Below are 16,364 nucleotides of genomic sequence, written 5' to 3'. Positions count from 1 at the left end.
CACACACCATGATGTCCTAGTAAATGTTTAACATTTAAGAAGAGGAAGAGGGTAAAAGAACCCTGATTTTATAGCATTTGCCAATTCCCACTATGGCAGATTTCAATCTGTACACAGGCTGTATGTGAACATGGTGTTAGGGAGCGATGTGCACTAAGCTGACTCTGGTGCATTACTACTATATCTATGTTCATATTTATATAAATTTTTATACACATGCACATATATATATACAGTGTTGGTGTGTCAGTCACTCAGACATCTTCTACTGTTTGTGACCCCATGGACTGTAGCCCCGCAGGCTTCCCTGTCCACGGTATTCTCCAGGCAAGAATACTGGAGTGGATAGCCATTCCCTTCTCCAGAGGATCTTCCCAACCCAGGGATCGAACCAAGGTCTCCCACACTGCAGGCAGATTCTTTACCATCTGAGCCACCAGAGAAGCCTGAAGGCATCACAAGACTTCATTTAGCACTAAGCTTTCCTGAGCTCTACCTTCATAACCACAGGACTTCCTATAACCTATAGACTATATGTATAAAGCATGACCCCCACCACACATCCTTAATCATTTCAAATATCCAGTCATACAATGATTAAGTCATATATCCTTAATCATTTCAAATATCCAGGAAAGTGGGAACAAGCCAAAAGGTGTGGGTACAGCAAGCTCTGGAGGAATGTAGCACTGCTCATATGACCCGTTCTTCCTCTGGCTTAACCATTAGGTGTCAAAAGGGTTTACTCCACATTTCTCTTAGAGATCTGTACAAAATGAACAAGCAAACACTAGATAACAGGCTAGGACTATTTCATGGTAAGCCTGTTACTTTTTCTCCATCTGATAATGTCCTTCTGTTCTCCTTTCCGTAATTCAGCACACAATACTCCCCTATACACTCTTCCATCAAGCCACCCTCTCCTTTACTTTCTAAAGGCAATGGCTTGTATCACTGTGTTATTGCTTTACTTATAAGGAAGTCAGCATGTTTTTATAGCTGTGCTAGAATTTTTCATAAGATTGTTTTGGTTATTGCTTAATTATAACATTAAATGTTTGGGGTGAGTAAAACATTTCAAGTGATCTATTCCTATTCTATTTCCTTCAAAATGCCAGTTATTTTTAGCATGTGATTTTGCAGAGTGTGGTGTTTCTTTAATGGAATGTATTATGCCACAGCAGAAATGCCTATATTTTGCTTTGTTGTGTGGATATTTCTGATATACTTGGGCACCACAGATTGATGGAATAGCTAGTGTAAATAAATTGTTTTCATTGCACTGATTTGACTCGCTTTGTTAAAATTCAACTCAGGACCTTATCTACATGGTTAAGAATGTACAATTTCCAACAAAGATGCTACCAAGAAGGGAAATTCATACTATTTTTCATAAATAATTTCAACAAAATGCTTCCAGACATAAAATAAGGTTCAAATATACTGTTCAAATAAATTTAAGCAGTACTGGCCTGGCTCCACAACTTTCAAGTGGTTTGTGTTTTATTATGTAAAATGATTCCATTTTCAAATCAGTTAAACTTACAAGCAACAAAGGCACTCTAAGAACATATTCAGCTATAAAAACTGTCCTATGAGTAACTAATTTCTAAGGTAAAGAAATAAATTCAAAATTTTATGAAGTTTTTCCTCTTATATCCCTGGGTTGGGAAGATCCCCTGGAGAAGGGAACGGCAACCCACTCCAGTAATCTTGCCTGGAGAATTCCATAGACAGAGGAGCCTGGCAGGGTCCATGAGGTGGCAAACAGTCAGACACGACTGAGCGACTAAGACACAAAATGAAATATATGGTTTTAATGTGCATTTTTTGACATGGACAAGTAATATTTCCAGGCCTTAGTTTCCCCAAAAGAAAACAAGAGCTTTTTTTGTTAACTGAATAAGTGGACCATCAATTTTTTGAGGTTTTACAACTACACATATACATACATGAAATTAATTGTAAAAATGTTGATCCTCCTATCTTGGGATTGTAAAGTGCTCTAATAAAGAATATATTATTGTCATCACTGATTCTTTATCCCCTGATACTTCTAGCATATTAACTTGCACAAAATAACTGTTCAACAAATTTTTACTAAATTAAATTGAACCATTTACATAATTATTTGTCAGAATTTCCAAATTATATTGCTTAAAAGAAATTAGATTTATTCCTAGAAAACAAATAGATGGTTTTTTAAATAAAACAACAAACTTATATTCAAAATAAAAAAGCTTCTTCCCAATTACTATCTTACAGATTAAAAATAAAAGGTTTTGGATATAACTGTTGAGTTGGTTAGAATTTGATTTGGTCGCAAGTTACAGAAAATTCAAACCATAATATCTAGAAGACATAAAGATGGCAATAAAAATACTCTGAGAGATATTATAACGATGGATACATTTTATATATTTGTTAAAACCACAGAATGTACAACATCAATAGTGAATCCTGGGGCTTCTCTAGTGACTCAGTGGGGAAGAATCTACCTGCCAATGGAGAAGGCATGTGTTCAAATCCTGGTCCAGGAAGATCCCAAATGCCTTGGAGCAACTAAGCCTATGCACCACATCTATTGAACCTGGGCTCTAGAGCCTGGGAACTGCAAGTACTGAAGTCCTTGAACCCTAGAGGCTATGCTCCAAAACAGGAGAAGTCACCTCAATGAGAAGCCCAAGCACTGCAACAAAAGAGTAGCCCCTGCTCACTGCAACTAGAGAAAAGCCCACACAGTAACAAAGACCCAGCACAATCAAAAGCAAAATAAATAAATAGGGTTTTTTTTTATAAAAATAGCAAACTCTACGGTAAACTAAGAACTTTGGATGATAATGATGCATCAATATAGGTACATCTTTGGCAAAAATCGACCACTCTGATGAACATTGATAAGGTTGGTTAAGTAGGATAGGGAATATTTGGGAAATCTCTGTTCTTTCCTCTCAATTCCCAGACTTTTACCAGGCTTCTCTGGTAGCTCAGCTGATAAAGAATCCACCTGCAATGCAGGACACCCCAGTTCAATTCCTGGGTTGGGACGATATGCTGGAGAAGGGATAGGCTACCCTCTCCAGTGTTCATAGGCTTCCCTGGTGGCTCAGCAGGTTAAGAATCCACCTGCCTTGCAGGAGACCTGGGTTCAAACCCTGGGTTGGGAAGATCCCCTGGAGAAGGGAAGGGCTACCCACTCCAGTATTCTGGCCTAGAGAATTCCATGGACTGGGGTCCATGGGGTCGCAAAGAGTCAGACACAACCAAGTGACTTTCACCTTCCTCTCAATTTTATTGTAAACCTAGAACTACTCCAAACAAAAAAACTTAAAAAAACAGAAGACATAAGTTAATTTTTCTCTAATACAATTACATAGGCAGATTAAGTTGCTATGCTGCCTCTATAACCATCAAGGAACCAGGTTCATTCCCTTTTCACTCTGCTATCCACAACTCAGTTTTCACCTCCTGGCTAAGATGACTGCTTTCCAAACAGGAAGAGCAAGAAAAGAAAAAAAGAAAGGAATCCTTTCTTTAAGGGCACTTCCCAGATACTATACATCTCCTCTGTTTACATCTCATTGGCCAGAATATATCACAGGGCTACACCTAGCTGCCTGAGAACCTGGGAAATGCAATCTTTATTCTAAAGGCCATATGCCTTGATGAAAATGCAGGGTGCTATTACTATGGAAGAAGAAAAGAAATATGAATGGCAGACAGGTTTACATAGTTTTATAAAGTGATAATGAGCTTTGAGTCAAACAAATCAATAGGGTACAAGTCAAACAAATCACAGTGTACAGCAAATTAACTTATTCTAGTAAACTTTCAGAGTAAGACAGTAATTAGGAATCCTGGAACACATTTCCAACAGATAAATTATTTTGATTGAAGCCACTGAAAGTCCCATCCCAACACCTTCACATCAGTTAATCACTTCAAATCAGTTAAAAGAAATGTTATGAAAAGAATATATAACTGTATAAAAGCAAGGTTTAAGATAAAAGGAGAAATTCATTTGCAATTATCTTTTTACCCTAATCTAAATGAATAGTAACTTTTCTGGTTAAAATCAATTCTGAAAGAGACACGTGCACCCCGATGTTCATTGCAGCACTGTTTATAATAGCCAGGACATGGAAGCAACCTAGATGTCCATCAGCAGATGAATGGATAAGAAAGCTGTGGTACATATACACAATGGAGTACTACTCAGCCATTAAAAAGAATACATTTGAATCAATTCTAATGAGGTGGATGAAACTGGAGCCGATTATACAGAGCGAAGTAAGCCAGAAAGAAAAACACCTATACAGTATACTAATGCATATATATGGAATTTAGAAAGATGGTAATGATAACCCTGTATGCAAGACGGCAAAAGAGACACAGATGTATAGAACAGTCTTTTGGACTCTGTGGGAGAGAGAGAGGGTGGGATGATTTGGGGGAATGGCATGGAAACATGTATAATATCATATAAGAAATGAATCACCAGTCCAGGTTCGATACAGGATGCTTGGGGCTGGTGCACTGGGATGACCCAGAGGGATGGTACGGGGAGGGAGGTGGGAGGGGGGTTCAGGATGGAGAACACGTATACGCCCATGGCAGTTTCATGTTGATGTGTGGCAGAACCAATACAATATTGTAAAGTAATTAGCCTTCAATTAAAATAAATAAATTTAAATTTAAAAAAAAAGAATAGAGTGAGTGCTCTATATTCACTAGCACTGTCCTAGTACATTTAAATGTGCCAGGAATAAAAAGGTGGAGAGACTAAATAAAAGTTAAAGAAAGACAATATATAATTTCAGAGAGTCGGATATTCTTTCAAACATTTACAAAATTCTTTAAGAGATGTGGACTGCCTGTCCCACCTCAATGCCCCAAAAGCAGTTATTTCATAGATTCAAGATAAACAAGACTGAATTTTATCTTTAAATGTGCTATTTTTTAATTTTTGTATTCATTAAGTTTCATCCCTACCATCATCTGAAAGAGTCAAAAATGGAAGTTACACTTTAACTGTATAAACTTGGAACCTTAAGATAGAAAGGATTTTGAAAATCTCACCATTATTTAAAAGGTAGCTCAGAAATCCAAACAAAAATAACAGAATTCTGGTTAGACATATAGTTAGACATATATGATCATATAGTTCATATAACCATTTCTAGATATGGACAATCTAGTCTGTCTTTAAAAGTTCACAAATTTCCCAAAGAATATATGAAAAGAGCCAATCATGCACAGGAGAAGATGCTCAATTATTACAGAAATGCAGACCGAAATCACAAAGAGATGCCACTTCATACCCATTAGGAAACTATTATCAAAAGTAACAAGTGTTGGCGAGAATGTGAAGAAGTTCAAGTCTTTGTGCATTGCTAGTGGGAATGTAAAATGTGGTGCAGCCACTATGAAAAACAATATGGCCGTTCCTTAAAAAGTTAGAAATACAATAACCATATGATCCAGCAATTCTAATTCTGGGAATTAAAAGCAGGGTCTCGGTCAGATATTTATGCACCAGTGTTCACTGCAGCATGACACACACTGTCAAAAGAGAAAGTAACCCAAATGCCCGTTGATGTATGAAAGGATAAACAAAACGCGGTACATACATACAATGGAGCATTTTTCAGCCTTAGAAAGGAAGGAAATTCTGACACATGCGATAACATGGGTGAACTTTGAGGACATTATACTAAGTTAAAAAAGCCAATCACAAAAGGATAAGCACTGCATAATTCCACTTAGATGAGGGACCAAGAGCAGTAAAATTCAGAGTCAGGAAGTAGAAGGGTGACTGTCAGGGGTTGAGGGAAAGGAGAATGAAGAGTTGTTTTTTAATGAGTACAGAGTTTCAGCTTAGGAAGATGAAAAAAGTTCTGGAGATGGATGATGGTAATAGTTGCTGAACATTGTGAATGTACTTTATGCCACTGAACTGTATGCTTCAGTTCCGTTCAGTTCAGTCCAGTCACTCAGTCGTGTCTGACTCTCTGTGACCCCACGGACTGCAGCATGCCAGGCCTCCCTGTCTATCACCAACTCCTAGAGTTCACTCAAATTCATGTCCATTGAGTCGGTGATGACATCCAACCATCTCAGCCTCTGTTGTTTCCTTCTCCATCTGCCTTCAGTCTCCCAGCATCAGGGTCTTTTCAAATGAGTTAGTTCTTCACATCAGGTGGCTAAAGTATTGGAGTTTCAGCTTCAGCATCAGTCCTTCCAATAAATATTCAGGACTGATTTCCTTTAGGATGGACTGGTTAGATATCCCTGCAGTCCAAGGGACTCTCAAGAGGCTTCTCCAACATCACAGTTCAAAAGCATCAATTCTTTGGAGCTCAGCTTTCTTTATAGTCCAACTCTCACATCCATACTTGGCTACTGGAAAAAAACATAGCTTTGACTAGATGAAACTTTGCCGGCAAAGTAATGTCTCTGCTTTTTAATATGCTGTTAGGTTGGTCATTACTTTTCTTCCAAGGAGCAAGTGTCTTTTAACTTCATGGCTGCAGTCACCATCTGCAGTGATTTTGGAGCCCCCAAAATATAAAGTCTGTCACTGTTTCCACAGTTTCCCCATCTATTGGCCATGAATTGATGGGACTACATGCCATGATCTTAGTTTTCTGAATGTTGAGCTTTAAGCCAACTTTTTCAGTCTCTTTCACTTTCATCAAGAGGCTCTTTAGATCTTACTCACTTTCTGCCATAAGGGTGGTGTCATCTGCATATCTGAGGTTGTTGATATTTCTACCAACAATCTTCTTTCCAGCTGTGCTTCATCCACTGTACACTTAAACATGTTTAAAATGGTAAATTTTATGTTATATGTATTTTACCAAAAAGAAACAGAAACAAACGTCCCTGGTGTTCCAGTGGTAAAGAAATGAAAGTCGCTCAATCATGTACAATTCTTTGCAACTCCATGGCCTGTACAGTTCGTGAAATTCTCCAGGCCAGAATACTGGAGTGGGTAGCCTTTCCTTTCTCCAGGGCATCTCCCCAACCCAGGGATCAAACCCAGGTCTCCCACATTGCAGGGGGATTCTTTACTGAGCCACAAGAGAAGCCCAAAGGAAAGGTTCCATTGGGAAAGGTTCCATTCCTGGTCAAGGGAGATCCCACATGCTGTGGAGCAACTAATCCTGTAAGCCACAATTACTGAGCCCTCGAGCCTAAAGCCTGTGAGCCACAACACGAAGACCCAGAGCAGCCAATAAATAAGTACATAAAAAAAGTTGTAAAAAAAAAAAAAAAAAAGTTGTGCTTCTTTTTTTTGGAAACATGGAAAGAATGATAGACTCATTTGAGCAATGTGAAAGAATTTAAAAGCTTATGGAGTAAAATATGTCATTGTTTTAAGGATGTAGTACAAATAATAATCATTTTAGTTACCTTTATCGTCCTTAAAAGTACTTATACACACTAAAAAACTTATATCTTAAGTCATATATTTTCTGAGATTTGCTTCAAACAACCAACTGGGGGAACTCCAAAGTGAGGAAATATAAATGAAACAGGATTTACCAAGTTAAGAACTGTTGACACTACAGGATTGGCACATGAAGATTCTTTATGTTATTTTTCTCTACTTTTGCACTTGTTTGAATTGTGCTATAATGAAAAATTTTAATATTGTTTTTGTACATTTACCATATGAAAAAGTTTTAAACAAAATCATCAAGAGCCAATGAAGAGCAGCAAATTCTAAATTCTAAAATAAGCCTAAGAAAGAAAAAATTTTAAGGGGCATGCTCATTATAAGGGGCTTCCTTGGTGGCTCACATGGTAAAGAATCTGCCTGCAACGTGGGAGACCTGGGTTGGATCTCTGCGTCGGGAAGATTCCCTGGAGAAGGGAATAACTACCACTCCAGTATTCTTGCCTGGAGAATTCCATATGACATCTCTTCCACTTATAAAGAAACCCTTTGGGGCAGCATTTATAAGTAATAGTTAACATATATTGAATGTTTCCTACCTATCCAAGCTTTACATATACTATTTATTTAATCCTTATAATAATCTGTCATCGTCATCATTATTATTATTACTATCTCCATTTTATAGATGAGGAAACTGGGACTCAAAGAGGCAAAATAATTTTATTCAAGTTCACACGTATTGAGTAAATTTTAAGTCTATGGAAGGAGAGATTTGATCTTCTATCATAAGATAGAAGGGATAAGATCAACACTCTTGCCTCATCTGTCTCTGTAAATTTCTGAAGACTTTCAACATTAGCTCAGCTCAATTTAGTTCATCTATTGAGCACTTACTAAGTGTCAGAAGCTGGGCACTGTGATAAGCACTTAGAACTGCAAACAGAAGACACAGATCAACATATTTATTTTAGAAACCAGATGACCCAATATATATTTACTTTCCTAACACTCGGTTCTTCCTTTTTCACGGCAATAATCACTCTACAGTAAGTTATCTGATACCCGATCTCACCACTGTAAAGTAAGCTCAGTGAGGATTCAAACCCTATCTGTCTAGTTCAAAACTCTATTCCCAAGGCCCACCACAAGGTTCAATCTTAGCTGAGTCTCAATGTATGTATGGTGTACAGAATTGAATTTTGAACATGCTATCCATTCACTAATCTAAATGAAAGCAACACAGTGAAGAGGCGAGAATGCAGACTTTGGATCAAGCATTCATTCACTTGTGCAGTCATTCATTTGTTCATTCACTGATTCATGTGCTTAGGCACTCAATATTCAGAAACATCTACTATGTACCATTTCTCTGGGTGCTGTGAACATAGCACTGAAGATAGGAGTCTCCATCCTCATGGAGCTCACCAGCTCTGTTACTAATCCCTGAGCAATCTTGGACAGCCGCTTAGTCTGCGTATGTCAGTTTCAGCTTTCTTATTAGAAAAGCAGGATGGTAATAATATGCAATATATTTTAAGGAAATCAGATAATATACATGAAGGTCTTGATACATGGTAAGCATTCAATAAATGACAACTATTCTAGTTAACAATAAACTGAAAGTCAAAACCCAAAATACTAAATATAATACTTGGAGCAAGTGACAAATAGCCCTGATTTCCAGGAAAAAAATGTATTTTCAAAAGTTTGGCAAGAGAAATATGAATAATAATATGTTCTATGTGATACTTAATTTCCTTCAAAATGCTTTGGTATACATCATTTTAAATACTAAAGTTGAACATTTTCCCTAGATTCTGTACTAGAGAAAAACTTTCTACTGAACCAGTCTGCCTGATTTTTCAAAAGGTTTTGTGTGGCCAAAGATGGTCATGTGTGTGTGTGTGTGTGTGTGTGTGTGTGTGTGTATGTATGTGTATATATATATATATATATATATATATATATATATATATATATATGTGTGTGTGTATCAATCTTGACGACAACTTCCCTCAATGACCAACTGGAGAGAAGCTAGGCTTCTAAATGACCTATAGCCACAGGGACACTCAGCAAACTTCTTCCCAGTTTGGTCAAGGAGAGTTTAGCAAAATTTATTCTTGCAAGGAACCTCAGTATCTTCCACAATTCCCAAACAGTCTGTACCATAACCTGTCAATCACTTTCAGTCAAACATTCTCACTTACAGTTCATCTTTTCAATGATTCTGTAAAGTAGTCTCTAGGAGAAGTTAACAAACTTGCCCTGACTTATGCAGCCAATCAAGGGCAGAGCAGGGGTTCACATCCAGCTCTTCTGACTTGAAGACTCTGTCACTGCATCATGAATTAACTACTTTCCCTAGACTACTGCCTTCCTTTCAACATTCTGATATATATGAAAAAGAAGTAAGCTTTAAAAAAATGGATTTCTTTACACCCCAATTTTAAATTCTCAACAAGGATTACAACCACTTTAAATTCCTTGTACCCAGAACTTCTGGTTTTCCCCTCAGTCTTAACAGGAATTGGAATGGCTATAATGCATGATTGAGACTCCATAAGATACATAGGTTAATTAGAATGCTTTCAACATTAGTAAATCACCTAAGATGCTGCAAGTGCATTTCCTGGGATATTCATGGTGCATGAAGATTTTAGTCTTACTGCAAAACAACCTCTATCATCTGACCTTTGGAGGGCCACCTCTGCAGACCACTTTCAGTTTCCATATGGTGGGGAAAAAACCAAAACATAAACCTTTGGTGTAATCTATTACAATATCTCCTAATATTTCCTTAGCAGACCATGGATCTCCTTTAAAGCTTTACATCTGTACTATAATTTTTTTCAGTCAATTGTGTGTTTATTTTATTTCTATTATGCTGTTTATCCTGAAGCAATAGTCTATTTTATAGCATTTAGTTTTGCCTGACCATAAAAAGCAATGCTTCATTAGACAAAATAGAAAATGGTATAAAATATGTAAACAGCATCCAGAGATGACCTTAATAAATATTTCAGACTCTCACAACCTTCCACTCTTATTTATAATCCTGTTGTTATGGAGATCTTTTTGTTTGTTTTTTAATATAAATTTATTTAATTGGAGGTTAATTACTTTACAATATTGTATTGGTTTTGCCATACATCAACATGAATCCACCACAGGTATACACGTGTTCCCCATCCTGAAGCCCCCTCTCCCCTCCCTCCCCGTTCCATCCCTCTGGGTCATCCCAGTGCACCAGCCCCAAGCATCAAGTATCATGCATCGAACCTGGACTGGCAATTCATTTCATATATGATATTATACATGTTTCAATGCCATTCTCCCAAATCATCCCACCCTCTCCCTCTCCAACAGAGTCCAAAAGACTGTTCTATACATCTGTGTCTCTTTTGCTGTCTCACATACAGGGTTATTGTTACCATCTTTCTAAATTCCAAATATATGCATTAGTATACTGTATTGGTGTTTTTCTTTCTGGCTTACTTCACTCTGTATAATCGGCTCCAGTTTCATCCACCTCATTAGAACTGATTCAAATGTATTCTTTTTAATGGCTAAGTAATACTCCATTGTGTATATATACCATAGCTTTCTTTTTTTTTTTTCTTTTTTTTACTTTATTTTACTTTACAATACTGTATTGGTTTTGCCATACATTGACATGAATCCACCACGGGTGTACATGCATTCCCAAACCTGAACCCCGCTCCCACCTCCCTCCCCATCACATCTCTCTGGGTCATCACCATGCACCAGCCCCAAGCATGCTGTATCCTGCGTCGGACATGGACTGGCAATTCGATTCTTACATGATAGTATACATGTTACAATGCCATTCTCCCAAATCATCCCACCCTCTCCCTCTCCCTCTGAGTCCAAAAGTCCGTTATACACATCTGTGTCTTTTTTCCTGTCTTGCATACAGGGTCATCATTGCCATCTTTCTAAATTCCATATATATGCATTAGTATACTGTATTGGTGTTTTTCTTTCTGGCTTACTTCACTCTGTATAATCGGCTCCAGTTTTATCCATCTCATCAGAACTGATTCAAATGAATTCTTTTTAACAGCTGAGTAATACTCCATTGTGTATATGTACCACAGCTTTCTTATCCATTCATCTGCTGATGGACATCTAGGTTGCTTCCATGTCCTGGCTATTATAAACAGTGCTGTGATGAACATTGGGGTACATGTGTCTCTTTCAATTCTGGTTTCCTCAATGTGTATGCCCAGCAGTGGGATTGCTGGGTCATAAAGCAGTTATATTTCCAGTTTTTTAAGGAATCTCCACACTGTTCTCCATAGTGGCTGTACTAGTTTGCATTCCCACCAACAATGTAAAAGGGTTCCCTTTTCTCCACACCCTCTCCAGCATTTATTGCTTGTAGACTTTTGGATCTCAGCCATTCTGACTGGTGTGAAATGGTATCTCATTGTGGTTTTGATTTGCATTTCTCTGATAATGAGTGCTGTTGAGCAAATTTTCATGTGTTTCTTAGCCATCTGTATGTTTTTGGAGTAATGTCTATTTATTTCTTTGACCCATTTTTTGATTGGGTTGTTTATTTTTCTGGAATTGAGCTGCAGGAGTTGCTTCTATATTTTTGAGATTAGTTGTTAGTCAGTTGCTTCACTTGCTATTATTTTCTCCCATTCTGAAGGCTGTCTTTTCACCTTGCTTATAGTTTCCTTTTTTGTGCAAAAGCTTTTAATTTTAATTAGATCCCATTTGTTTATTTTTGCTATTATTTCCAGTATTCTGGGAGATGGGTGATAGAGGATCCTGCTGTGATTTATGTCAGAGAGTGTTTTTCCTATGTTCTCCTCTAGGAGTTTCATAGTTTCTGTTCTCACATTTAGATCTTTAATCCATTTAGAGTTTATTTTTGTGTATGGTGTTAGAAAGTGTTCTAGTTTCATTCTTTTACAAGTGGTTGACCAGTTTTCCCAGCACCACTTGTTAAAGAGATTGTCTTTAATCCATTGTATATTCTTGCCTCCTTTGTCAAAGATAAGCTGTCCATAGGTGTGTGGATTTATCTCTGGGCTTTCTATTTTGTCCCATTGATCTATATTTCTGTCTTTGTGCCAGTACCATACTGTCTTGATGACTGTGCCTTTGTAGTAGAGCCTGAAGTCAGGCAGGTTGGTTCCTCCAATTCCATTCTTCTTTCTCAAGATTGCTTTGGCTATTCGAGGTTTTTTATATTTCCATACAAATTGTGACATTATTTGTCTTATCTCTGTGAAAAAATACCGTTGGTAGCTTAATAGGGATTGCATTGAATCTGTAGATTGCTTTGGGTAGTATACTCATTTTCACTATATTGATTCTTCCAATCCATGAATATGGTATATTTCTCCACCTATTAGTGTCCTCTTTGATTTCTTTCACCAGTGTTTTATAGTTTTCTATACATAGGTCTTTAGTTTCTTTAGGTAGGTATATTCCTAAGTATTTTATTCTTTTCATTGCAATGGTGAATGGAATTGTTTCCTTAATTTCTTTTTCTACTTTCTCATTATTCGTGTATAGGAATGCAAGGGATTTCTGTGTGTTGATTTTATATCCTGCAACTTTACTATATTCATTGATTAGCTCTAGTAATTTTCTGGGGGAGTCTTTAGGGTTTTCTATGTAGAGGATCATGTCATCTGCAAACAGTGAGAGTTTTACTTCTTCTTTTCCAATTTGGATTCCTTTTCTTTTTCTGCTCTGATTGCTGTGGCCAAAACTTCCAGAACTATGTTGAATAGTAGTGGTGAAAGTGGGCACCCTTGTCTTGTTCCTGACTTTAGGGGACATGCTTTCAGTTTTTCACCATTGAGGATAATGTTTGCTGTAGGTTTGTCATACATAGCTTTTATTATGTTGAGGTATGTTCCTTCTATTCCTGCTTTCTGGAGAATTTTTATCATAAAAGGATGTTGAATTATGTCAAAGGCTTTCTCTGCATCTATTGAGATAATCATATGGCTTTTATTTTTCAATTTGTTAATGTGGTGAATTACATTGATTGATTTGCGGATACTGAAGAATCCTTGCATCCCTGGGATAAAGCCCACTTGGTCATGGTGTATGATCTTTTTAATGTGTTGTTGGATTCTGATTGCTAGAATTTTGTTAAGGATTTTTGCATCTATGTTCATCAGTGATATTGGCCTGTAGTTTTCTTTTTATGTGGCATCTTTGTCAGGTTTTGGTATTAAGGTGATGGTGGCCTCATAGAATGAGTTTGGAAGTTTACCTTCCTCTGCAATTTTTGGAAGAGTTTGAGTAGGATAGGTGTTAGCTCTTCTCGAAATTTTTGGTAGAATTCAGCTGTGAAGCCATCTGGTCCTGGGCTTTTGTTTGCTGGGAGATTTCTGATTACAGTTTAAATTTCCATGCTTGTGATGGGTCTGTTAAGATTTTCTATTTCTTCCTGGTTCACTTTTGGAAAGTTGTACTTTTCAAAGAATTTGTCCATTTCTTCCATGTTGTCCATTTTATTGGCATATAATTGCTGATAGTAGTCTCTTAAGATCCTTTGTATTTCTGTGTTGTCTGTTGTGATCTCTCATTTTCATTTCTATTTTTATTGATTTGATTTTTCTCCCTTTGTTTCTTGATGAGTCTGGCTAATGGTTTGTCAATTTTATTTATCCTTTCAAAGAACCAGCTTTTGGCTTTGTTGATTTTTGCTATGGTCTCTTTTGTTTCTTTTGCATTTATTTCTGCCCAAATTTTTAAGATTTCTTTCCTTTTACTAACCCTAGGGTTATCCATTTCTTCCTTTTCTAGTTGCTTTAGGTGTAGAGTTGTTATTTATCTGACTTTTTTCTTGTTTCTTGAGGTATGCCTGTATTGCTATGAACTTTCCCATTAGCACTGCTTTTACAGTGTCCCACAGGTTTTCGGTTGTTGTGTTTCCATTTCCATTCATTCCTATGCATATTTTTATTTCTTTTTGATTTCTTCTGTGATTTGTTGGTTATTCAGCAGTGTGTTGTTCAGCCTCCATATGTTGGAATTTTTAATAGTTTTTCTCTTGTAATTGAGAATTAATCTTACCGCATTGTGGTCAGAAAAGATGCTTGGAATGATTTCAATTTTTTTGAATTTACCAAGGCTAGATTTATGGCCCAGGATGTGATCTATCCTGGAGAAAGTTCCTTGCGTGCTTGAGAAAAGGTGAAATTCATTGTTTTGGGGTGAAATGTCCTATAGATATCAATTAGGTCTAACTGGTCTATTGTATCATTTAAAGTTTGTGTTTCCTTGTTAATTTTCTGTTTAGTTGATGTATACATAGGTATGAGCGTGGTATTAAAGTCTCCCACTATTATTGTGTTATTGTTAATTTCCCATTTCATACTTGTTAGCATTTGTCTTACATATTGCGGTGCTCCTATGTTGGGTGCATATATATTTATAATTGTTATATTCTTTCTGTGGATTGATCCTTTGATCATTATGTAGTGTCCTTCTTTGTCTCTTTTCACAGCCTTTGTTTTAAAGTCTATTTTATCTGATATGAGTATTGCTACTCCTGCTTTCTTTGGGTCTCTATCTGCATGGGATATCTTTTTCCAGCCCTTCACTTTCAGTCAGTATGTGTCCCCTGTTTTGTGGTGGGTCTCTTGTAGACAACATATAGAGGGGTCTTGTTTTTGTATCTATTCAGCCAGTCTTTGTTTTTGGTTGGGGCATTCAACCCATTTATGTTTCAGGTAATTATTGATAAGTACGATCCTGTTGCCATTTACTTTACTGTTTGGGGTTCCAGTTTATACACCCTTTTTGTGTTTCCTGTCTAGAGAAGATCCTTTAGCATTTGTTGGAGAGCTGGGTTGGTGGTGCTGAATTCTCTCAGCTTTTGCTTGTCTGTAAAGCTTTTGATTTCGCCTTCATATCTAAATGAGATCCTTGCTGGGTAAAGTAATCTGGGTGGTAGGTTATTTTCTTTCATCCCTTTAAGTATGTCTTGCCATTCCCTCCTGGCCTGAAGAGTTTCTATTGAAAGATCAGCTGTTATCCTTATGGGAATCCCCTTCTGTTTTATTTGCTGTTTTCCCCTTGCTGCTTTTAACATTTGTTCTTTGTGTTTGATCTTTGTTAATTTGATTAATATGTGTCTTGAGGTGTTTCAACTTGGGTTTATTCTGTTTGGGACTCTCTGTGTTTCTTGGACTTGGGTGATTATTTCCTTCCCCATTTTAGGGAAGTTTTCAACTATTATCTCCTCAAGTATTTTCTCATGGTCTTCTGGGACTCCTGTGATTCAAATGTTGGGGCATTTAACACTGTCCTGAAGGTCTCTGCAGTTGTCCTCATTTCTTTTTATTCATTTTTCTTTTTGCCTCTCTGATTCATTTATTTCTACCATTGTATCTTCTACTTCACTAATCCTATCTTCTGACTCTGTTATTCTACTATTTGTTGCCTCCAGTGTTTTTTATCTCATTTATTGCATTATTCATTATATACTTACTCATTTTTATTTTTTCTAGGTCCTTGTTAAACCTTTCTTGCATCTTCTCAATCCTTGTCTCCAGGCTATTTATCTGTGATTCCATTTTGATTTCAAGATTTTGGATCATTTTCACTATCATTATTCAGAATTCTTTATCAGCTAGATCCCTATCTCTTCCTCTTTTGTTTGGTTTGGTGGGCATTTATCCTGTTCCTTTACCTGCTGGGTATTCCTCTGTCTCTTCATCTTGTTTATATTGCTGAGTTTGGGGTGGCCTTTCTGTATTCTGGCAGTTTGTGGAGTTCCTTTTATTGTGGAGTTTCCTTGCTGTGGGTGGGGTTGTACAGGTAGCTTGTCAAGGTTTCTTGGTTAGGGAAGCTTGTGTCGGTGTTCTGGTGGGTGGAGCTGGATTTCTTCTCTCTGCAGTGCAATGAAGTGTCCAGTAATGAGTTATGAGATGTCAATGGTTTTGGAGTAACTTTG

General features: G+C 37.1%; 1 protein-coding gene across 4 annotated transcripts in view; it reads right to left on the bottom strand.

Annotated features, from left to right (window-relative positions):
* Window positions 1-16,364, bottom strand: part of RGS7 (regulator of G protein signaling 7) — a 472,754-nt gene that overhangs the window by 442,946 nt on the left and 13,444 nt on the right. The window lies entirely within an intron of this gene.

Source organism: Ovis aries, chromosome 12, assembly GCF_016772045.2.
Source record: "Ovis aries strain OAR_USU_Benz2616 breed Rambouillet chromosome 12, ARS-UI_Ramb_v3.0, whole genome shotgun sequence".
In the NCBI taxonomy this organism is placed as follows: domain Eukaryota; kingdom Metazoa; phylum Chordata; class Mammalia; order Artiodactyla; family Bovidae; genus Ovis; species Ovis aries.
Note: the sequence above shows the minus strand (reverse complement) of the source record. Positions and strands in the feature narration are given on the sequence as shown.